Here is a 12,957-nt window from a genome sequence, read left to right on the forward strand (position 1 = left end):
GGAGGTGTACTGGGAGATGGGAAGGTGTACTGGGAGGTGTACTGGGGGACAGAAAGATGTACTGGGGGACAGAAAGATGTACTGGGGGACAGAAAGATGTACTGGGAGATGGAAAGATGTACTAGGAGTTGTATTGGGAGATGGAAAGATGTAGTGGGAGATGGGAAGGTGTACTGGGAGATGGAGAGATATACTAAGAGTTGTATTGGGAGATGGGAAGATGTAGTGGGAGATGGGAAGGTATACTGGGAGGTGTATTGAGAGACAGAAAGATGTACTGGGAGACGGCAAGCTGTCCTGGGGGGTGTACCGGGAGACGCGGGGCGGTGTCCGGGCGGCGCTGTGGCCGCGCAGCGCGCTCCCCGCGGTGCTGCCCGTCTGTGCCGCGGGGCCGGCAGGGGGCGCTGTGCCGCGGGGCCGGCAGGGGGCGCTGTGCCGCGGGGCCGGCAGGGGGCGCTGTGCCGGGCGGCCGCGGGGCTGCCCCGGCGGGAGGGGCGCGGGGCGGGCGGCGGCCGCGGAGCCGCGTGCGGGGCCGGAGGGAGCCGCGGGGCGGGCGGGGGGCGGCCCGGGGAGCCTCCAGCGCCGCCGAGCTGGGTGCAGCCGAGCTGCCCGGCGCAGGGGTGGGGACTGGACTCTTCCTTAAACGGCGGGGAGCGGCGGAGCCCGTCCCGTCCCGTCCCGTCCTAAGCCTCCCGGGACGCAACACGTGGAGCAAACTTTCGAGGGATGCGCGCCTGCCCCGGGACAGAAACTCCGCCGCAGCGGGATTGCGCCTGGCCCTTGCACGGAGCAGCTCGCCTCTGCCTGGTTTGGTGGCTTTTGGGTGTTGCTTTTTGGCTTTTTTTTTTTTTTTTTTTTTAATTGCCTTTTTCCAGGGTGTTTTGGGGTTTTTTTCCCCCTTTTTCCCCCTCCTTCGCCTCTGCCGCTCGTTGTGTCCGGACGGTTTCAGCTCTCTGGGGCAGCCGCAGTGTTTGAAAAGCCGAGAGAAAGGTTGCGACGTCCCTTGTGGCAACGATTATTTTTTTTTTTTTTGATTGTTATTTTGCTTTTTTGCAAGGGCAAAAGAGGAAGGGTTGGAAAAGAAAAAAAAGAGAAACCCAGCGCGATCGATACCGTTTGAAATGCCCATCTGAGAGCAGCCGGAGGCGGGAGAAACCCGCTGGTCCCAGTTCGGTCCCGAGCGGCTGCGGGTCCGGGGGAGGGGGGGGGCGGCTGCGGGGTCCCCCCCTGCGCCCCATCCCGTGCTTCTCTCCTCCCTCGGTGCGGGGAACGGAGGGATTCGGGCTTGTTTTGGCCGTCGGCCCCGGTGTTTTGGCTCCCAGGTGGCCGCAGGAGCGGTGTCGGCGGTGCCGAGTCACGGTGCGGGGCGGCTGCCGCCGGGGGGAAAGGAGCTCGGGGAAAGCGGAGCCCTGAGAAACCGCAGCCCCGCGCCCGATGGGCGAGTCGAGGGCTGGGTCTTTGCGGGCGAGATGAGAGGTTTGTGTCTTCAACTGGCCTACAAAGTCCCAGTTCTCGGCTCCCAGGACCTGCCGGGCTCGCAGAGGGAGAAGACCGAGGGGGCTGCTCCCGGCACGGGGCGCGGGGATCAGCCCAGCCCGCACCGGCGGGGGCTGCCGGGCGGCCCCGGACCTGCCCGGCCCCACAGCTCCATCCCCGGCACCCCCGCATCCCCGGCCCCGCTGCTTCATCCCCTGCATCCCCCGGGACCCCCCGCGTCCCCCGCCCCGCAGCTTCATCCTCCGCATCCCCTGGGACCCTCCGCATCCCCCGGGACCCCCCGCATCCCCCGCCCCGCAGCTTCATCCCCGCAACCTCCGGCATCCCCAAGACCCCTCGCACGCCCCGCTCCCCCCGGTAACCCCCGTACTTCCCGCATCCCTGTCCCCGCTGCTTCACCTCCGGGACCCCCCGCATCCCCGGCCCCGCAGCTTCATCCCCGTAACCCTGGGGATCCCTGCATGCCCGGATTCCCCGCATCCCCGGCCCTCTGCTTCACCCCTGGGATCCCCGCACCCCCAGAGCCCCCCGCATCACCCTCATCCTCGTCCCCACTGCTTCATCCCCGGTACCCCCGCATCCCCCGGTACCCCCGCATCCCCGTCCCCGCCGCTCTCCCGGTTCGTTGGGGCCGTAGCGAGAGAGGACGGAGCTGGTTCTCCGCAAACCGTAAGTGCGTTTCGTTTTCTTCCACCTGGGAAAGCGCCTTCGCCGCCTCTCGCCGGTGCGGGGCCATCCCGCAGCCTCTCCGTCGCTTTCACTTTCAGAGAACACAGTGGGTTTCTTTTTAATTTCCTTTTTTTTCGGTTAAATAAATCCAGGCACGTACATACCGGGCAGCCCGGCTCCTGGTAATGCTCCTCTTATTCACCCGAGCACTTTTATTCCCATCCTCACGATGCTCCTTACGATTTGTCTTTGATTTCGATGCTGCACTCGGTGCTTCTGGAGATGCTGCTTCGTGCTGTGTCTCTGGGTGCAACAAATCTACCGTTCCGTGTGTGTATATTGCTCTCTGATCATACAGCGTCATAGTTAGAACTTTTGTGACCTTCATCTTACCTTACATTATATTTAAGTTCTAGGATTCAACTTATTTTGAGGGTCCTCACAGTTTTGTTTTTATTTATGTACAGAGGCTTTTATTTCTCTCTCCTTAAGTGAATGAAGTTTGCCTAGAATACGGAAAACGGCCAAATGGCAACAGAATTCTCGTGGCAGGGCTCTATAAAAGCAAATGGAAAGTTAAAATCTTTCTTTGAGCCACTTAGAATTTAATTCTCTCTCGGATGTGGCATTGCAGGAGTCTACATTCTGCGCGTGTGTACACAGACATTTACACACTGCACACAACTTTTATGCTCTGATCCCATGAGATTTTTGCAAACAACCCGCGTTTTCAGCGCTATGTTCTGTAGCATTTGCCTATAAAAATAACAATATTTATTTAGTGGTTCACAATTATGAAAAATTTGCCAATAGTCTTGCAGACCTCTGCGTACTTTTTTTCGTCTTCAGCCCTCTGTGCAAACACTTGTGTGCCGCATACTAAAATGTATATTAATAGCTGTTCCTCTGCCATGCGCCGGGACACACAGACCTGGATATATCAGAATTGTTTCCTGTGTGCGATCCCTCCATCGCCCGTTTGATTTCAGGGATGGCAGGCGCGGTCGGGTCTTCTCGAGGCCTATTTTCTGTATAAACCTACTCAGAAGTTCTGCTCGGGAGTGTTCTTTGAAACCAAAATTTAAAGGAAAGGGTTTTTTTGTGCATTTCTTTTCCCTGTATGCCTGTTTTTCCAAAGAATTCTGTCTAGTGGCCACAAAAAGGAAAAGTATGTGAAAGTAAGGAGTAAAGGCAAAAATGCTGTTACCCTTTTAGGAGGGAACGCCGTTAGAGACCGTTTTGCAGCCCTCTTCTCCCTGCAGATCTGTAGCTCTTAACGAAATTAATCTGCAGTGAAATCACTGAAATCTGATTCTAATCATCCGCCCTGGAACAAGACGGAGTTAGGAGACGACGAGCATAGTGTAAAAATACTTTTAAGCACGCGGAGCCGTATCATTAACATTAAAACCCGCTGGTGTGAAAGGGGGGAATGGGGAGCGGATTTCTGTGCCTCTTTAGATGCGCCTTCCAATTTGGTGCATGACTTCTTCGGTATCGCTGGGAAGCAGCAGGTTTTGGTGAAGTTGGTGGTGTTGCTGCTCACTCTTGGACTGGCTGGTCTGCTGAACCGAAGTTTTCCCTTTCAGCGAATATTTTCTTAATTGTGGTTTGCTTTGTAAAGCTGGGTAAACTGCTGGGTTTAGTTTTTTGCCAGATTTAATATAATCTGGATATTTTTTTTTCCTGCAATAATTGGTTTCTGCCTGCCTCTAAGTAACTCTGGCAAGTTCTGTCACCCCAGACCCTATTTCGGAGCACTCTATGGCATAATTTGAGCTACTATCTTTGATTTGAGTGCATCATTGAAGATTCAGTCGAAGCCTGGCTTCTGTAGGGACTGAGCACTCAGCATTTTCTGGTCATCGGGACTTGTTAAATGTGTTCATTACAGCTTCCAACTCCCTGGTCGCTTTGAGAAATCTTTTTTTTTCCCTTAATGGCATTTGCCAAGGTGAAAGGACACATTTTTTCAAGCAACATTCATCCGTTTGAACTATTGTGGATGCTAGAACTTTGTTGACAGACTTGCTGATACTAGGAATGTCTTTTTTTTTTCTCCATTCATCTGCATTATTAGCGATTATTTAGATCGTAGCCGCACATACTGTATTGGCAGCTGCTTTCCAGCTTCTGTTTGTGCCCCAAAGAACATCCAGTGCAATGCAGATATATTTCTCAGCATCTGTTTTACACTGTTGAGTTTAAACATTCCCTCTGAATTAAAGTTCAGGCTGGAAGGGAGCATTCCCTCATGCCCCAAATGACTTTTTGTGGGTCAAATTACAAAGTAAAAATATTTTATTTTTAAATAATATTACTGCTCTGCCAGCTGGGTTGGGGGTCGACCACACTTTAGCGCTTCCCAAATGCTAGAGAAGATGATTCCAGCTTCTGCTGCAAGTTGTGGACAAGCTCTTAAATTGCTGGGTTAGCCCTGAAGCTTTCGTAGTGTCCTTTGCTCTCTGGGGTGCGGACACAATTATTCCTCCCTCCCCCGGTTAATAATGGGGCTTTGTTTTATTTTCATTTCTAAACTTTATGATTCTCCTGCTAATCTTTCTGTGTGTACACACACGCTTTCTTTGCCGGTCGGACCTGGCGATGCTTGGGCCACGCTGAGCTGGCTCTGGGCTAAGCGAGGCTCGCTATTTATCAGGGCTTTTCCATCAAAGTTTATTATACTGTAGGAGTGACGTTTTCAACATTCTGAAAGAGCTGGTAAATATTTGGCAGGTTTTATTCCTTCAACAACAAAAAAAAAAGGGTCACATTTTATCTGTGATAAGGCCTGAAAGAAAACCATCTAGGCATTAAGGGCTTGAGTTGTTGAGCAGAAGGGTGGGGTTCGTGCAGGATATTCTTTGAATTGCACTGAGTGAAGTCAAATGTTTGCCTGCAATTTAGGAACCGCTGTTCCTCTATGTTTGCAAATAGAGACCTTCAAGCCAGGGTTATATTTTAAGATGCAGAAGCATAGCAAGTCTGCAGTGTCTGCGTTACGAGGGCAGGTTGGATTCAGACCATGCCTGGTATCAGCTCTGTTGTTCAGTCCAGACCTCTCACCAAACCTGGACATGCTTGTGTTATAGCCTTGCACCCTCACGAGGAGTAAATTGCACGTGTGAAGCACCCAGTGTGCACTCAGCTTGCAGACGCTTTCCCCTCCGCTCTTGGCCCCATCTGCAGATGGCAAACGCCGCGCTTGGGGCGTGCACTGTGCCAGCTCCCGCTGCAGGCCAGCTCCTAAGCACACAGAGGCAAAACAGACGGGGAAGAGAAAGTGCTTTTCTCTTCCCACTGCTGGCGTGCTGCAGAAAACCCTTCCTTATCCTGCAGATTTCATCATTTTCCTTCCTGGGGACCCAAAAGGGACAGATCCCAGAGGGGAGAGGAGGAGGGCAGGAGTGCCAAGGAGAGGCTGCTGCTCAGGATGCCCAACTTGAGGCTTCAGCTGCTTCCTGCAGCCCAAGTGACATCCCTGTAAAATGAGGGAGATTGGAGGCATCTGCCTGGCTTTCTCCCTTTGCTGGGCGTGATCTTGCTTGAGAGAGGAGTTTCTGTTTTCTGCCTGGCTTCAATTGCTTTGGGGGAGCGAGTGATAAGAGGGTGTGTGCGTGTGCTGGTACCAACGGGAGGATTACAGCTGCTAGGATGAGCACCTGATGTTGGGGTAGGGAAACCCTTCCTTGCTCAGGGCAGAGCAGTGCTTTCAAATCTTAGTCTACACATTTGCGTGAACCTTAGCGTTAGCCAGCAGCAGTGTGGAAAAGAAATCATCTGGCTGCAGACTGAAGGAAATGAGCCAGAGGTGATGCTGGTCTGGGGACGGCTTCCTCTTCCCTGCCTGACTGATGGACTTCATGGCATATTCCTTTTACATTGAATAATTGAAATATTGCTAAGACATTCCTTGGTAGATTTGGTTTCATAGAGACCCCTGGGATTTTGTTTGGGTCTTAGAGGCCTGTCAGCTTAGGAGGGTTGGGCTGTTAGTTTTTTCCCTTCTGTGGCAGCCGGCAATGAGCCTTTTGTTCTTCCTCCCCTTTGGCAGAAAGTCCTTCACGGTGTCCTGCACGTCCACGTGGGTGGATGATGTGCCCACATTCCATGGCATCTTGCAAGATTTGAGTATTTTCCCAATACAGATCTGTTAGTGACACCATTTATAGGTCCAGGATGGAGTCTTGGCCCCTAGGTCGTGCCTGCTAGTGTCGTCATTCATTATTATTACTTTAATTACAAAGTGTCCCATCTGACCAAGCCTTTGGAGGCTTCCTCAGACTGTTACAGTACAGAACGCAGTTGCAGTGCAGATGACAGCGCGGAGGAACGCACGCTGCTTTGGGCGTTATTTTGAGGAGCAAACCTCACTCTGACCTGTCCGCTCCGGTGGAAGGGTCAGTCCTGTACCGCTGGCGGTGGGGCAGGGACTCTTCCCATCCTTCTCCTGGTGAAATCCTGATTAAACAGAATAGTGACATTCCAGTTCTTGCAGCTGTTTTGAATCGCTCTAAATGCACTTTTACTTTATATACAGCTCTAAGTATGGAATTTCCTCAAACTATAAAATTTGAAAGCAGATTTCATTCAGCAAGATCTCTTTCCATCATTACTTTTAAAACACGGCAAGGAACACGATTTAAAACACTTTAATTCAATCAGCAGCCTGTAGGAACTAAGCTACAAGTGGCCCAGAGGCTGCTAAAATTAGTCACGGCTTTATATTTTTGAACAGAAATGGAAAAAAGTCTTTAGGAATGGGTCTGTTTTACAAAGTCCGGGGCTTCTGAACACGATGCTGTCAATAGGGTTAAATTCAAATATGCAAGTGCAGGAGTTTAAGGAATAAATTCCAGAAGCTGTTGAACGCTCAGCTTCGTTACAGAGTGACGATCAGGTTGGGTGAGGCATCTGGAACAATATCACGTTTCCCCAAAATGGAATTTTCTTTAAGAGCAGCAGCAATCACTGATATTTGAGAGGGTGGAGCCAGCAGCGACCTACAAATGCTGGGAAACAAATTAAGAATTTAGAGAGTGAAATACTGAGATTTTGTCAGGATTTTGATTATGATCTCTTGTTTAAAACATCGGCTAATCCTGAGAACTGGGGCTTTCCAGGTTGTGGTGGTTGGTAGGACAGTTTATGGTGGGGCCCGCAGCTCGCCTCCTTGGCACTTGGCTTTTTAGTCTTTTGATGAATTCCAGTGAAACAAGTTGCGGCGAACTGGTTTGGGGCTTTGGAGCCAGAATATGCATGAAAAATCTTGTATGAAATGAGAGATTGCTTCATAAAGAAAGTAGTTAAAATATGCTCGATTTAAAACTAAATGCTATTTTGATATTTTCTGAAAGATAAAAGTTTCCTCAATTCTACCATAATGGGTGTATTTTACACCTGAAGGAAACTATAAAAGTAAATTTGAGGTCTCAGTTGCATTTAAAATGGTTTTTATTACAAAATCTGCTTTGATTACAACGATATTTTGTATAATTGTGACTTCATCTGTTAATTTTGAAGGAAATATTTCCGTAGGAGGAAAACATTCCCATGCAAATATAACAGTTCTGCAGAACAAGAAACAGAAAGGTGCTTAATCACAAGCTAGCCTGCCCATTTTAATGTACTTTCGACCATAAAACCAATCAAATAACATAATTCTTGAAAGAAATTATCAGATGTTATAGTATCCATTTTTTTCAGTGTTGTGGATTATTCAGCAATACAGTTATGATCTTTTACATTATTGCTTTAAATATATTTAAATATATTAAGAGTGTCTGTTTCATATAAGCTATCGTATGCACCCAAAAATCAGCTTGAATCTATATTTTAAAAACAACTTACATTGATTTTTTTTTTTAAAACAATTGCTCTGAACAACGGAATTCAACTGAGTAACTTAAGCTGAATTTCTTAAAATCTGAGTTAGTAAAGAGCTTCCCAAACTGCATCCAAAATAGATTGTAATAACAGAGCAGAACTTCCCTGAATCGTTTCACAGTGTTTGTTAGCTGCGACTCAAAAGTGCTGCCCTGAGATTAGAATTACGTTACTCCAAGTCTCAGCCTAAATTTAGCTCCAGGATTCACATACAGCACACGCTTCATTGCAAGAGTTTGGGTCGCATGTAGCATATTTGAGCTGGTTTTGCATCTCCTTGGGGAGTAAATTATAGCCTGAATGAGAACATTCACACACATTCGTGACATTAATGCTATACGCATTTGGAGGCTCTGCATGCATTCAGCCTTTAAACCTAATTCTATCTCTGCCCTCTTTCCAGGACTGTATTTAATTTCTGTATCAATGGCCATTCAGGGCAGGGAGACACAAAGAAACAACATTTTGCCTGACAGTGTTTCTTCACAGACATCTTTGCAAACATAGTAATAGGCTTCTCACTTTAGAATTCCCACTGGAGTGAACCCTTTCCCCCCTGGCACAGCCTGTGTGAGGGACTGCACTTGTATAGCGAGTTGTTTCACATGCCCCACATCAAAATGTAATAAATTCAGAGTGAGGAAAAGGCTTACGAGCCAGTTTACGGCGTTGGGTAATACTGGTTACATAAAGGTCTGGATTCTTTATACTTTTAAGTTATTATTCCCTTCAAAAAGAAATCAAACTGTAGTTTCATTACAAAAGATGTGATAGGAGTTTTATCTTAAAATATAAATTACGCTTGTAGGTTTGTCTGCACTGCGGAGTGAATTTACAGCTCTATGAGGAAACAGCAGGTGTGCCCAGTGCTAAATAAAACATCTCCTGGAAGCCAGCAGAGATATCCCGATCGGCACCAGCTCGGGGTTTGTCCTGTGCTCTACGTGTAATGTTTTTGGATGAACGGCCATGAGCGCTTTTACCATTTCAGAGTGGTATGTTTATAAATTCTGTAACTTTCAAACCTCTTCTGTCTTTCAAGAGCATTTTCCAAATGGAACTATTTTAGAACTCGCTCGCTCCCGGTGTTACGTTAATGCTGAATTATGATCAGTTGCTTGCAGGCAGCAAGCACAGGTTTAAGTGCTTAAAAATACATTTAATGAGGCTGTTGCAAAGCACAGTGGGCTGTGCTCTATGTTGGTGTAAATGAGCTTGAGTGTTGACTGCGGTGGAGTTGTGCTGATTTATCCCCCTAAAGTCCTGACCTGATGGGCCACAACATGAGCAGTATTTTTAGAGACCCAGTTCGTGCAGCCAGGATCTCACCGAGGAGGGAAGGTTTGCTCGAGGGCTGCCTGTGCGCATCTTGCATGTGGCCTTTGCAGCTGCAGGAGATGAACCGGTGGACGTGGTGATTGAGTTCTTCTGCCCCCTTGAGTAAATCCCTACCCAGAGGGAAACACTTTGGTTTGGGTGAATGAAATATAGAATTCTACATTCCAGTACAGCTTCCAGAAATACGCTCCCACCAGAATGATTTCCACAGCAAGTAAAGAGATGGCCAAATACTTTAGTTTTGTTAGTTTGTTTTGTTTTTTTTTTTTTTAATAAAATGAAATTTGCTACAATTTCACAATTCCAGATATGGCTTTGAGTGTAAGCAGCACTGCTGAGCTATTAGCAGGCAGCCAGGAAGGAAAAGAGCTGAAAATAAAAGGAAAATCAAGAACATTGATTATGATGGCTGACCTGAAGTCAAATAAAAGAGAGCACCGGGCAACAGGGAGCGGGCAGAGAAGGCACTAGGTTTCCAAACTCAGCATATTCTTGCCAGCGAGTTTTGGTGTCCCTGCTTACGGTCTGTGATGTCCACAGCTTTTTCAGAATCAAAGCAAAAATGCCTGCGTATGCCCACAGAAAGTACTCAGGGTCCAACTCTGGTGAGCTGAAATCTTATTAACCGCAGCAGGGGTACGAGCAAGGCCTCTCGGTCATGAATAGTATTTTTAAAGGGATAGAATTTCCCCCATTCCCAAGCATTTCTTGGACACTCCGTGCAGTGTTGATTGTGAACAGCAATCATAAACCTGGGCACTTCCAGTCAGATGCCGAGACTTACAGCTCCCCATACAACTTACGGAAAGAGCAAGGCTTTTAAGCACATATTTCACTCAACTCTTAGATGTCCTTGATGGGTTTGGGTCCTACACTGGTGGCTGTGGAGCTGCTCCTGTATCAGATTGCTGTGGGATCAATGAATATGGTGAGTGAACTGTGTGTCTCTATCCTGTTCTTATGGCTCTCAACTATGAGCAGTTTTAAGAGCCTTCGCTCAACTTCACGTTGGCAAACCTGTTTAGTTTAATGACATTCAGCAAACTGGGGGTGGTGGTCCTGTGACTTTTACTGCTGCAAGGAGCTTCTGGGTATTCAGGGCTGGATACAAGCCAGTAGGCACAGATAGCATAAAAGTTCGAGGTCCCCATATTTTAGTGCTTTGAGAAGAGTGAGGAGACCCAGGGACGCGTTTTTTCCTCTTTTCTGCTGTGCCCTGGCAGCCAGTGTAGGCAGTTCTCATGGATGTACTGGCAAGAAACAGCATGTGATGGGATTTGTTAGGAGGAGCAGACAAAACCTTTATCAACTATTGGATCTGTTTTCTTCCTCAAAGAAGGCCTCTTTCAGAGACACGTGCCTCCTCTCTTGTAATCAAGCCCTGTGTGCTTGCAGTTGGTTGTTGAAAATCGATTTGCACATGCTATGCTCTAATTGAACTCTCTTGGCTTGTTGATGTTAAATGGTTTCATTGGGTGATCTTGGGGCACGGGTGTTCCCCGAGCGTGCGATGCTCCTGCTGGCAGCGCGCAGGGGTCACACGCCTGCCTCGAGAAGCAGCTCTTGGCTGGTGCGGGGATTTCCTTTGTCGTAAAAGAAGTAGTTGTGCCTTAAAAAAAAAAAAAGGGAGTTTTCAGGTCTCGTTCTTCCTCAGGGGATGAATACAATCTGACCTTCCTGAAATTATTGGGAAGTAGGAACAAGTCTTTGCTAGAAAGGTGGAAAACTGCAGGAAAAAAAAAAAACAAACTGGGATCATGTACGCTGTGGCTAATGACATGTGAATTACGTGACCACCCATAGCTGATGCATATTTTATGCTTGAGTTCTTCCATGCGATGAGTCCACTGCTAGCAGCGGCAAGAGTTTTAATGATGGGCTTCCTCTTTTTAGGACTTTTTACGCTGCTCAGATGTAAGGGAACTAATTCCTGAAGCGTGCAAATGAAATGAATGTAAGTTCTTACCTGAAGCTTTATTCAGGGAAAGTGAAAACTAAGTCAAAAGCTTTTTAAAAGCTTGCAAATGATAATAATTAGCTCATGTTTTAATGCTAATACATGCTGATAATGTACATACTGTTGTAATACCCATAATCAGTATTGGTGGGAACGTGGGGAGAATAAGTACAAAAGTTGTAATTAAGAAAGAAAAAAGAAATCAGAAAGCAGACTTTGGGTGAGTTCTGTGGGGTGTGTGACCACAGGAATATTCTTTCCACTTACTGATCCTCAAAGAACTAGAAAAAGGGCAGCACCAGAATACCTGACAGAGCCACTAAGGAGCATGCTTAAGCACATGCTTAACTTTAAGCATATGATTAATCACATCCCTGGTCCCTGGAATAATTAAACATGTGCTTGTGTACTTTGTAGAGCTCAGTACCAGCCTGCAGGCGTTCTCTAAATACTGGTGTGCCTGAGAAAGTGGTGAATCAGACAGTGATTTTTGGCTGGAGTTTGGAAATGAGCTTAAAGGAGTTAGTTAGGCACTCAGGTCTTGTTATATTTGAATAGCTATGGAAAAGCTGGTCTTGTTAGCAGAACCGTGTAAGTAGCAAGGTGTGGCCATTTACTTTATGGTAATGCCTTAGTTTTGTTTAAAGTGAAATGATTTAAAAATGCGTTTTGCTTGGCAATTTCCTGCTGCTCTCTTATAACTCTTTGCTTCCCTTAATGCCAGCCAGACCAGACTCTGCTCCAGCAAAGCCCACGCTGGGCAGCTTCTGGCTGGCAGCTTCTCTCTTAACTTGCTTGTCAAAGTAGAGGTGGATGCACAGTTGGAGTAAGCTGGCAGGGTGATGGCAGCAGCACAGCTGCTTTTCCTGTTGGTGACCAGTCCAGGCACAGCTCTGCGGTAAAGCGCTCCTCTGGGACCCGTCAGGCATCTGCACTGCTGCTTGCTGTCTGTGCACCTACCGACCTGCCTGGGTTTCTCCGGCACTGCTGTGCCCTGTGCCGGGGCTGCACCTCTGGCTTACGGCTGCTCTAAGTCGGCTGTGTATTGAGTGGGGTTCTGGGCAGAGCTTTGGCTTGGGGCTCTTCCAACCAATCCTGGATGTGCTTGGGAAGTCAGCCTGGACCAGGGACCTGTATCTTGGATGTGCCCCCCTTTCTTTAGGTGGCTGCAAGACTCGACTAGGACAGCTGTGACCAGAAAGGGCTGGTTGGCCAGGCCCTGATTAATTTAATAGCAGTCATGTAGGCTTTTCCAGCCAGAGCTCCTCCCCTGGCTTTTTTCTCCTAGTGTTCTCCTTTCCTTTTGCCAACCCGTTTAATACATTGGCTGTCACACCAGCAGCTCCCTTCTGTGTTGCTCTGGGTGTGTTTTGCCGACGTGCTCCTTTGGCCGCATGTTTGACCAGACAGCACTGCCATCCTGCTGGCCTGAGCCAGGTGATGGTCTCTCGCCACTCGAGACGGGTGTAACGTGGCTGCCTTTAGAAGACTTTTTGATGACTAATTGTTTTATTTTATATACTTCAAATCAGTCAGCTGCTTTAATTTCCTTGTTCTCTGAGGACTTTGCATATAAACGCTAGTGAGGTCACCACAAAGAGACAAGTCAG

At 47.9% G+C, this 12,957-nt stretch overlaps 1 protein-coding gene across 3 annotated transcripts in view; it reads right to left on the reverse strand.

The window, feature by feature from the left end:
- Window positions 1–6,653: 6,653 nt before the first annotated feature.
- Window positions 6,654–12,957, reverse strand: part of COPRS (coordinator of PRMT5 and differentiation stimulator) — a 172,308-nt gene continuing 166,004 nt past the window's right edge. For 2 of the 3 annotated variants that reach the window (XR_008452810.1, XR_008452808.1), the window contains exon 7: window positions 10,131–10,999. The gene's annotated coding sequence lies outside the window, so the exon portion shown is untranslated. Of the gene's footprint in view, window positions 7,179–10,130; window positions 11,000–12,957 lie in introns of those variants that run through there. The other variant, XR_008452809.1, reaches the window with a different exon arrangement.

Source organism: Cuculus canorus, chromosome 18 (genome assembly GCF_017976375.1).
Source record: "Cuculus canorus isolate bCucCan1 chromosome 18, bCucCan1.pri, whole genome shotgun sequence".
Taxonomy (NCBI): domain Eukaryota; kingdom Metazoa; phylum Chordata; class Aves; order Cuculiformes; family Cuculidae; genus Cuculus; species Cuculus canorus.